Source organism: Hippopotamus amphibius, chromosome 2, assembly GCF_030028045.1.
Source record: "Hippopotamus amphibius kiboko isolate mHipAmp2 chromosome 2, mHipAmp2.hap2, whole genome shotgun sequence".
Lineage (NCBI taxonomy): Eukaryota > Metazoa > Chordata > Mammalia > Artiodactyla > Hippopotamidae > Hippopotamus > Hippopotamus amphibius.
This window is the reverse complement of record NC_080187.1, coordinates 22,226,315-22,237,589: the sequence shown is the minus strand read 5'-3', so window position 1 is coordinate 22,237,589 and position 11,275 is coordinate 22,226,315. Positions and strand designations below refer to the sequence as shown.

Sequence of the window (11,275 nt, the reverse complement as noted above, 5' to 3'; positions counted from 1 at the left end):
GGATGTTCCCCTCTATTCCTAGTTTACCAAAATATTTTTATTATGAGTGGGTATTGAAGTTTGTCAAATGATTTTTTTGCATCTATTGATATGTGATTTTTCTTTTAGGCCTATTGATGTGGTAGATTACATTAATGGATTTTGAATGTGGAACCAGTCTTGCATATCTGGGGTAAATCCCACTTGGTTGTTTCTATGGTCTATGTGTTCTTGTCCCCCCAAATTTCATATGTTGAAATCCTAACCCCCAAGATGGTGGATGATATTAGGAGGTGGGGCCTTTGGGAGGTGATTAGCTCATGAGGGTGGGACCCTCGTGATTGGGATTAGTGCCTTTATAAAAGAGACCTCAGAGAGTTAGCTAGTCCCGTTCACCAAATGAGGACACAGCAAGAAGGTGCCACCTCTGAATCAGAAATCAGGCCCTTACCATACACCAAATCTGCCTGTGCCTTGGTCTTAGATTTCCCAGCCTCCGAAACTGTGCAAAGTAACTTTATTTTTAAACCACCTAGTCTCTGGTATTTTGTTATAGCAGGCTGAACAGGCTAAGATGGCTGTAGTATACAATTCTTTTTATGTGATGGATTCAATTTGTTAATATTTCGTTGAGGATTTTTGCATCTATGTTCATGAGAGATGTTGGTCTGTAGTTTTCTTTTTTTGTAATGGCTTTGTCTGGTTTTGGTACTAGGGTAATGCTGGTTTCATAGAATGAATTAGGAATATTTTCTGTTTCTATCTTCTGAAAGAGAGTGTAGAGAAGTAGCATAATTTCTTCCTTAAATGTTTGTTAGAATTCACCAGTGAACCCATGCTTGACCTGGTGCTTTCCGCTTTGGAAGGTTATTAATTACCATTTTCTTTTTTCCATCTGTTATGTATATATTTGTTCTTCTTTTCTGGTCTTCTTCCATTTCTTTCTGTCTTCCATATAAGAATCTCACAAAATAGTTCCATTTCCCATTCCCATCCTTTGTACTATTTTGTCATACGTTTTATTTCCATTTATGTTTTAAACTCTACAATATATTGTATAATATTTTTGATAACAATGAGTTATCCTTTTAAAGATTAAAAAATGAGAAAGTCTTTAAATTTACCTATATGTTTACTATTTGCACTGTCAACCTATCCATTACCACCTATCCAAACACATGAACATATCCAAAAGTTTTCTCATGCTTCTTTGTAGCCATTTATGCCCATCCTCCATCTCATTTCCAGCAAGTACAGATTTGCTTTCTATCACTATAAATTAGTTTGCATTTTCCTGTTATTTATATTAATGGAATCATACAGTATATGTTCTTTTTCATTTGGCTTCTTTCAATCTGCATAATTACTTAGAAATTTATTATCATTACATATATCAATAATTCATTTCTTTTTATTACTGCTGAGTAGTTTCCCACTATATGAATATACCACGATTTGTTTATCCATTCACCTGTTGACAGACGTTTGAGTAGTTTCCAGCTTTTGGCTATTACATATAGAGCTACTGTGAACATTTATGTACAAAGTCCTTGTATTCTCTTAGATGTGAAATGAGTGGATCATATGGTATGTGTATATCTAACTTTTTAAGAAATTGCCAAACTTTTTTCCAAAGTGGTTGTAATATTTTACATTTCACTAACAATGTATAGGATTTCATTTCTCCACATTCTCATCAACCCCTCATATGTTTATTTTTTAAAATTTTAGCCATTCTAATAAGTGTGTAATGATATCTCACTGTATTTTAACTTCCATATCCCTGATGAGTTTGAGGATCTTTACATGTGCTTATTTGACATATGTATATCTTTTTAAAAAAAATATTTATTTATTTTTATTTGGTTGTACCAGGTCTTAGTTGTGGCAGGCAGTCCCCTTAGTTGCAGTACACAGGCTCCTTAGTGGCAGCATGCGGACTCTTAGTTGCAGCATGCATGTGGGACCTAGTTCCCTGACCAGGGATCGAACCCAGGCCCCCTGCATTGGAAAGGTGGAATCTTAACCACTGCACCATCAGGGAAGTCCCTGTGTATCTTCTGATGAAGTGTCTGCTCAAATCTTTGCCCCCCTTTTATTTCATTGTTTGTTTTATTATTGGATTTTGAGAGCTCCTTATATATTCAGGATACAAGTCATTTTTCAGATATTTGCAAATATTTTCTCTCTTTCAGTAGCTTGTCTTTTTATTCTCTTACCAGTGATACAGGAACAACAAAATTTTTTAATATAAATGAGGTTCAATTTATCAGTTTTTTTTTCTTTATTGGATCATGCTTTTGGTATAAATCTTTGCCTAACCAAAAACTTCTGGAAGTTTTACAGTTTTAAGTTTTGCATTTAGGCTTATTAAGCATTTCAAGTTCACTTTTGTACATGTGCAATATGTGGATCAAACTTCAGTTTTCTGACTAGGGAGAGCAAATTGTTCCAGTATCATTTGTTGAAAAACAGCAGATTAGAAGAGAAGAAAACAAAACTAATAGAACTTTAGAAATGAAAAATATAATTCATTAAAAAACTTTGCCATAAAATAAAGGTTTCCATTACTGTAAGATTAATGAAAAATATTGCTTAATCACAAAAAAGCACAAAAGCAATGTTAGTGAAACTTAAAAGTATATACAATTAACCATATATTTATCTGAGAAAGTACCAAACGATTACAAGGCAGTCACATCCTAGCCAGTCTCTATCACTGAAAGTCTGAGGACTTTAATTCTATTTAATTCTTTCCAGCACCATGAGACAACCAAAGATTTCTGCTTAAATGTTTTTTTGTTTGTTTGTTTTTTCCCTCTTAACAACTGCTTTCTGCTTTATTTCCTGGCTTCTTGCCCCTTGCATGAACAGGTTAGGAATCAGTAAATGCTTTGAGGGAAAATGGTACGTAGAATGACTGACTCCTTTCACTGTGATTGTCTTTCTTCTGGGATCTTAGTCTCTCAAGTCCTAGCTGCCCTGATAGACCTGACCTCCAAAATTTGTATCTCCAGCCCAGTCAGACTGTTGAAAGCTCTAGGATTCCTCGCTCTGGTTTCTATATTCCTAGACACAAATCAACAATGTCCTGAGAAGGAAACATGGCTGAGGATGGAGGATTCACTTGAGTGTTTCCCTTCTTGCTGGGTTCTTGGGACTCCCAACCCTTGGCCTGCCTGGGTTGCTGTATAATAGGTTTAAGCAGCTTTTTATTTTTATTATTTTATTTTATTTAATGCAGCTTTTATAGTTTTTAGTGGGAGAGTTCCAAGGTACCTCATCATAGCTGAAAGCCTACATCTTTTAAAAAACTCATCAAGGGACTTGGCTGGCGGTCCAGTGGTTAAGAATCTGCCTTCCAGTGCAGGGGATGTTGGTTCAATCCCTGGTAGGGGAACTAAGATCCCATATGCCATGGGGCAACTAAGCCCATGCACCACGACACTGAGCCTGGGCACCACAACTAGAGCCCTGTGCTGCAAACTACAGAGCCCACGTGCTCTGGAGCCTGCACGCCACAACTAAGACACGACACAGCCAGAAATAAATAAATAAATATTAAAAACTCATCAAGATGGAAATATCCTTTAAACAAATGGGATTCATTTAAAAAGTTAATTGTGGTAAAAAACAATATAAAATTTATCCTTTTAACCATTTTTAAGTGTACAGTTTAGTGTTTATAGTCACATTGTGTAACAGATCTGTAGAGCTTTTTCATCTTGCAAAATAAACTATACTCATGGAACAACAGCTCTCCATATTCCCCTCCTCAGCCCTGGGCAACCATCATAATGCCCTCTGTTTCCATGATTTTGACAATTCTAGATACCTTATACAGTGGAATCATACAGTATTTGTCTTTTTGTGACTGGTTTATTTCATTTGGTGTAATATCCTCAAGGTTGATCTATGTTGTAGCATGTGACAGGTTTTCTTTTTCAAGGCTGAATAATACTCTACGCATATGCCACATTTTGCTTATCCATTCATCCATCCATGGACATTTGGGCTGCTTCCACCTCCTGGCTACTTTGAGTAATGGTGCAGTGAACATGGGTTGCAAATGTCTCTTCAAGTTCTTGCTCCAGATTCTTCTGGATATATATCCAGAGTGGGATTTCTGGTTCACGGTAGTAATTCCATTTTTAGTTTCTTGAGGAACCTCCACAGTGTTTTCCATAGTGGCTACACCATTTTACATTTCTACCAGCAGGCACAGGGTTTCAGTTTTTCCACAGGATTGTGTATTTGAAACACGTGGCAATTAACTGGGGTTTTTGTGTGTGTGTGTTTTGGCACATTATTTTAACAAAAATGTTTACATATTTTTAAATTCAGTCTTGACCAGGAGGAGTGTTGACAGAAAAAGGTGTTAGGAATCCTTTCTCCTTTATTCATAAGTTAGTCTCTTTTTCTGCTCAGTCATATTCTTCTCTCCCCTCACTTACCCAGGGGTAGGAGTGACTGAGGTTTCCCTGTCACAGTTGAGGTGAGGCCAAGATGTAAGTACTACATACGGCTAATGCTTTAAATGCTATTTATTACCATTGTGATTATTTTGGAGACGCTTGCTGCTGTAAGTAGAAAGGAGCATGGAGACAGGCAGCCTGGGATGAACCTGGGTTCCTCCAGCTACTATGTGATCTTCGGCAGATTTCTTAATGTCTCTGTGCTTCAGTTTCCTCATCCACAAAATGGCAATGCTAACAAGACCCACTTCCTAGAGTTCTTCAAATACAGTAAATTAATATTCGCTAAGCACTTAGCGTAAACCCCAAGCACGTAGGAAGTGCTATGAAAGTGTTTGGTAGATAAAATAAAGGAGGGCGCCTGGTCCAGCCTTACCTCCCTTGTGCGGAGCTGTGCAGGTGGTGTTACTATATGCTTCCCGGTCTTAGTGTGTCTTAGGTGTTATTCAGAGACCCGGCCTCCTCCAAGGGATGGGTGCGTGCAGTTGTAGTTGGGTTAGATACTTCCACAGGGCAGCGGTGACTGTGGGTTGCACGTCTGTCAATCGGAGGTGTTCTTGTACATGCCTGGGGGTAGAGATGACTCCACTCAGCGCGTTTAAAACAGGTGTCACACGCCTGACGAACGGAGTGTCATGCAAGGAGGTCTGATCCTGTCGTTTAGGTGGAGCTGCACGGAGCTCCGAGGGGCAGCGGGGACCGCGGGTCCGGGCGTGTGGCAGGAAGGGGTGCTGCCCACTTGAGAACGCAGCGCGGATCGCGGCTCCCACACCTGTCTGGCTGCGGAGACCGAGCTCATGCGCGCCCGTGTGCAGGAGGAGGGTCGGTCCACACCTCCTCCGGACAGCGACCGCCGCGAGCTCGGTGCGCGTCGTGGGAGGTGCCGTTACACACTTCCTGTGGGTCTCGCGGACCACGGCGCGTTTCCGGCGCCGGCTGGAGCTCGGGGTCCGAGCCCCCGCCCCGCTCGCCGGCCCCGCCCCGCCCGCGCCCCGCCCCCCGCCTGCCCGCCGCGCTCCGAGCGGGGCGCGCGGAGCCCAGGGCGCACGGAGCGGCGCGCCCCGGTCGGCCGAGCCTGGCTGGCGCCCCCGTCCCCCGCCCCTCTGTCCGTCGCCTTCCCCTCTCCACTTGCCTTCGCTCCCCGGCCCTGGGGCCGCACTCCTTCTCTCGCCTCCGTCCCGCCCCGTCCAGCCCGCGCTGCCCGGCTCCCGCAGGCCCCCGCGCTGCCCGCGTTCCTATGGACAGACGCACAGACACCTGCAGGTGGGTGAGAGCCCGCGCGCGGGGGGGGGGGGGGGGGGCGGGGACGAGCGCGCCGAGGCTGCGCTCGGGGTCTGGAGCCCCTTTGTGTGGGGGGCGGCTGCGCTGGGGTCCGCGCCGCCTCCCCCCTCGGCGGCCTAGCGGTGACCCGGCTGAACCCTCCTTTTGTTCCTCTGGGGCGGGGGGGGGAATGCGCGCGGCGCGGGAGGGCCGAGAGTCAGGGCTGAGAGCCGGGCGGCCGGACGTCGCCGGCGACGGGCTGGGGAGCGTGAGGGGGTAGAGACCCCCGGCGGCCGAGCGAGCGGCGGTGGCGGCGGCGGCCGCGGCTCCGGGCTGTCTCTCCCGGGCCGGCCCGCCTCGCCTCGCAGCGTCTCCTGTAGCCGCCGCGGCCGCCGGCGCTCTGCGTGGGTCTGGCTCGCCCGCTCCGGCTCTGGGGTCTGTTGGAGGTGGGAAGGAGGGCGGGAAGGGGAAAGAAGAGAGCTGCTCTCTTAGTTTCCAAGTGTGGAGGAGGGTATGGAGAGAGGTGTTTCTGGGCTTTGGCCGACTTGTTTCCCTCCCGCGGGGCACGCCGAGGTGCGTTTGGGGCGTGTGTGAAGGAACGCGCATCGCTTGGGTCCCTTATTTATTGTTTCTAACGGAGGAGGGTTTTCTCCGAAGGGCTCTTCCGCCCCCCCCTCCGCCTCTCCCCCCGCTCCCGGGTCTGAGGCTGCGCACAGTGATTTGTGTTTGTTAGCAAATACATCGAGAAATAGATTTCCCTCGGTAGGAGGAGGTTGGGCTGACCAAAATCAAATCAGAATCAAAGAATGTTTTCTAGTTTTCTGGTGGCTTGCTTGCTTTCTTTTCCTTCTTTCTTAAGGTTAGATAGGGACTTAAAGGCAAGAAGTAAAAGATGAATATGGCTTTGATTTTATGTGTAACTTTTGGGGATAAAGTTTTGTGATTTCCCAGACTCCTTAGGATTAACAGGACAATCTTCTACCTATTAAATGAACAGTTAACGAGCAAGTCAGGTAGTGACAGCTTCCACAGTGGAGGTCGAATTGGAGTGCGATAAACAATTATCTAGCTCTCTTTCCAGACTAAAACCTTTAGTTTTGCTGGTTTAAGATACGAGATCTTTGACGACGTGTGGGGAGAACATGAATGTTAAAACGGATCACTTCCCCCTGTGATTGTGCTGTCCCTGTTTAATTATATGTATTTATGTATTCTCTGTATATAACCCAACGATTGGGTTGTATAAGGTGGATATAAGTTTTGAAAAGTACTGTAGATGATGTTTCTGATTTATATTATTTATCTAGGTTTTTATGAACAGTTGCTATGTATTTGTAGATACTCAAATAATAAATGAAGTTGAATAAGCACCCAGAAAATTAATTTTCCAGATTCAGATTTTTAACACAGGTGTGGATTTATATCTTTGCATTAACCTCCATCTACTGCTCATTTCTGGAGACTTTTTTTTTTTTTTTTTTTTTTGCCTACTGTGTGAGAATCCATGTTGACAAACTTAAATCTGATGGTTACCAAGGAGATTAAAAAAGAAAAAACAGTTTTGGGGACACTCAGTTATATGTACAGCTATATGTAGGAAATGGAATGTTTCTTAAAAAATAAAAGTATTATCATCGAAACATGAAGAAAAATTATTATGGTGGAAAAATATTTGCTATTTAAATTTTTGTCAAGTAAGATGTAGAAATTCGTCAGAAAACAATATACAATTTAATGTTAGCTAGGCAAACTGACTTTTGTCATTATAAAGAGGAGATAGTTTAGTATGCCTAAAATAGTGGTCTTTTTCTAGGAGAAAAGTGTATCCTAGATTCTTGTCCTAGTTTCACATTAACAGATTAATATTATTGCATGCCTAATTTTGTAAATGCCTGGAGTGTACATTTTTGTACACTTAGAAGCAGCAGCATCTAACATAAATCATGCCAGCCTCTTTGATTAGTTCCTGCTTTGACTTCTGTTCTAGGTTAGATAAATGAATTTAAACTCTGCAGAGAGCTCAGTGCCAGGCGCTGGTAGGCCCTTGAGCAAGATGCCGCTTCCTTTTCTAATAAGGATGGCCCAAAAAGGCTGAGCATTGAAATTTGTTCAGGCTTTATCATGAAAGGTGGAATGGAGTTCTAAAACACTCCGAGTTTCAGCTCTTAGATATAGACTCTTCATCAGCTCTTCCCAGTATAAAAGAGATAAGCTAACAAATTGAATTGCATGTTTATGTGTTTGTTTACATGGCTGTTAGTTGTAGCATTAAGGTTTAACAAAGAGTCACTGTGTAAACTAAACATTAAGAGAGTGTGGCCTGCACTGATAATTGCTTGGCAAAGTTGTAGCTGTGTCTAACAGTTTTCTGGGATTGGCATGGAATGTTTGTTTGGCCTGGTTAAAAGCTAACACCTAGTTTTTTTGTTTTGTTTTTGTTTTTTGACTGTGATATGTAGATATTAATTTTGTTTTTTTTTTTTTTGCTTTTCTTTAATTAACAGTACTATTTTAGATAATCAGCAGGATTCCAGAGAATCTTTCATATTTTCAACTGACTTTTCTGGTATGTTGGTGTTTAGGAAGGCATGTAAATTATTTTTCACATCTCATGGTTGAATTTTTTTCTTCTGCTTTTGATGATGACAAATAACTGCTACTTCCAGAAATTTTGAATTTGTATAAAGTTGGGTTTTAAATGTATCAATAGCTGAGCAATAGAATCTGATATTTACCAGGTTTTTTTGTTTGTTTGGTTTTTGTTTTTAACAGCACTTAAGCTGTCCATGGTTAAATTTGATAGGCTTTAAATTCCATAGACTTTTATAGTCTTTTCCTGTTTGTTAGTTGTTAGTGTGGTACCATTAAAGGATGCCTAAAATGGCCTCTTTATGTTACCTGGAACCCTCAAATGACTAGTATTATCATTAGTAATAACCATGGGGAAAGCTGAAAAGTTAACAGTTTTATTCTTTATAAAAGATCTGTGACTTTCAAGTTCTTTTTCATGCAGTTTTTTGTAGCTTGGGAAAGCAGGCCTGATTGTGGGAGGTGTCGACAGTGACCTCTCATTCCAGCCTTTATCGTCCTGCATTGTTTAAGAGCAGTACATACCCTTGCTGCTCGCCAAAAATTCAGAATTCATTCTTGGATTAATATTCTGCTACCAGATGTATGAGGCTGGCTCTAAAGAAGCTTTTTCTCTTAAATACTGTCAAAAATAGAGAAGCTGAAGATTGGAGAGAAGCCATTTATTTTGAACAGTTTATTTTTTGACAGTTTGTGTTTGTAAAGAAACCTGCTCATAATATTTACTGAAGAGATCTACATAGTTGCCTGAAGAAACCTCATAGGTTTCTTTTTTGCCTTGAAAAAAGTTTCCATAGGGCTTAACTCTTACCTGATACTTCTTGATTTTGCTTCTGATTAGTTGATTTATGGACTTTATTTACCAGCATGATTGGAGAATTCTCTTGCTATACTGAAATTGCACTCTGCCTGTGTTCTCTTCTGTTTCCTAGGTAACAGATGCACTGCATAGATTCCATAATGAGGACTGTGGTTGGCTAGTTACAGTGTAAATTCTGTTGTTTGGTAAAGCTTAGTCTTAAATTCAAATAAAGGTCAAGAAACCAAAAGTACTGAAAATGCAAATTTTTGCATTTTATTTTGTATCCAGTGTCAACAAAGTTTAATACCCTTTTCTGAAGAAAGGCAAATTATGCAACAGTATTCATGTTTGTTTTGCAAAGTCCCACACTTAAACAGTTGGAAAGCCTTTTGAGTACTGCATATTGTTAAAACCAGCATCTCTAGTGACAAAGAAGATGTATTTCCAAAACACTTTATCACACTTAAAATAATATAGAAGCAAAGGGATGTGGTCTAGGACATCAGTAATTGGTCCTTTTGTACTGAAAGAAAAGTAGCATCAAAAGATGTCTCAAAAGATAAATTATGCAACTTTATGTGAAATACAGCTTTAAAAACTTTAAGGAGACGTTAAATCATTTAAGAAACTTTTAAAAACATTGAGTCTTACCATAAAATGATGCATTTTTCTTCTAGCTTTTTTTCTCCCTCTTACCTGCCTGCATGTTGACTGGCCTGGCACAAGGGAGCAGATCTTCAAGTTGGAGAATAGCTTTCCCCTCCACCTTACTTCCCTCTTGGGCCTCTGTAGCTCTAGATGCAGGGCAAGAAGTAGTGCAATTGCTGGTAGTTATTACCTGTTTGTTTAAAAAGAAAAAACAAAAAACAGCAAACCACAAAAGTACGTTTCAAAGAATTCCATTAATACCCATTGCAAATACCTTTTCATTTAATGCCCCCAAAACTGTTTATTTGTTAATCATCAAGGATTCCATTAGTTGAAATTAAAAAAAAAATTCTTTTGAATTCTAGAGAATTCTCCAGAATTGCCTCCATTACTCTCCCTTGCTTGACTAAATTGTTTTTGAGTTATTTTATTTACCTTTTCAGTTAATTAAAATTTCAGGAATAGGATATATCTTGATTGGACTTCTCTCTTCTTGGTTTTCCTCAAAACTGACACTACTTTAACCATTTCTGTCCTTTTCTAATTGCCAATATTGCGTCCCTTCATTTTTCCCTTTTCAGTATTTCCCGTTTTCCCTTGTAAATACTTACTGTTTAAAAAACTTTATTGTTGCATATAAGCCATAGTCACCACATAGCAAAAGCTCTACTTTTCTGTCACGAGACTTCATACTGACTGGAATATTATCAATATCTGTGAACTCTTAACCATCTAGGGCTACTTTCTCTCTCCAGCCTGTATTCGTTTGTGAGGGCTGCTGGAACAAAGTGTGACAGGCTAGGTGGCTTAAACAACAAAAAATTACTTTTTACAGTTCTGGAAGCTATAAATCCCAGATTAAGATGTTGGCAAGATTGGGTTCTTCTAAGACCTCTCTCTTTGTCTTATAGATGGCTGTTTTCCTTAGCTATTTTCACATGGTCCTTCCTATGTGCCTCTCTGTGTCTTAATCGCCTCTCTTCCTAGAAGGACATCAGTCCTTAGCCTTAGAACTCACCCAAATGACCTCATTTTACCTTAATTATCTCTTTAAAGGCCCCATCTCCAAACAGTCTCATTCTAAAGTACTGGGGGTTCAAACTTCAGTGTATGAGTTTGTGGGGAACACAATTCAGCCCATACATAACACAGCCTATTCCTCCACCATTGTCTTTCAGACATATATACATACAGACATACACACGTCATTCCATATGTGTGATTTTATAGTGGTTTTCATCTTTTATACCTTTTTTACCCTCTTGGCCTTGTTTTCATTTCAGTGCCCAATGGACAGCAATATGATCAACTTTGTATGCCATTAAAAATAACTACAGTGAGTAGTTTAAGGCTTTGTTTTGTTTTTATTCATTCTTCATATTCATTATTTTTAAATGCTTTATTTTGAGTAGTTTAAAGTGGAAAATTCTTGATCATTGGTTTCAAATGCAGGAGAATCTCAGTGTAGCCAAGTTTAGTGCAACTGCTGATGCTGTTTTCTTGTGAATTCTAAGGACATGTT

At 40.7% G+C, this 11,275-nt stretch overlaps 1 protein-coding gene across 1 annotated transcript in view; it reads left to right on the top strand.

The window, feature by feature from the left end:
• Window positions 1-5,485: 5,485 nt before the first annotated feature.
• KIAA1958 (KIAA1958 ortholog) overlaps window positions 5,486-11,275 on the top strand; it is a 146,380-nt gene continuing 140,590 nt past the window's right edge. Inside the window, exon 1 of the mRNA XM_057722229.1 lies at window positions 5,486-5,717. The gene's annotated coding sequence lies outside the window, so the exon portion shown is untranslated. The remainder of the gene's footprint in view (window positions 5,718-11,275) is intronic.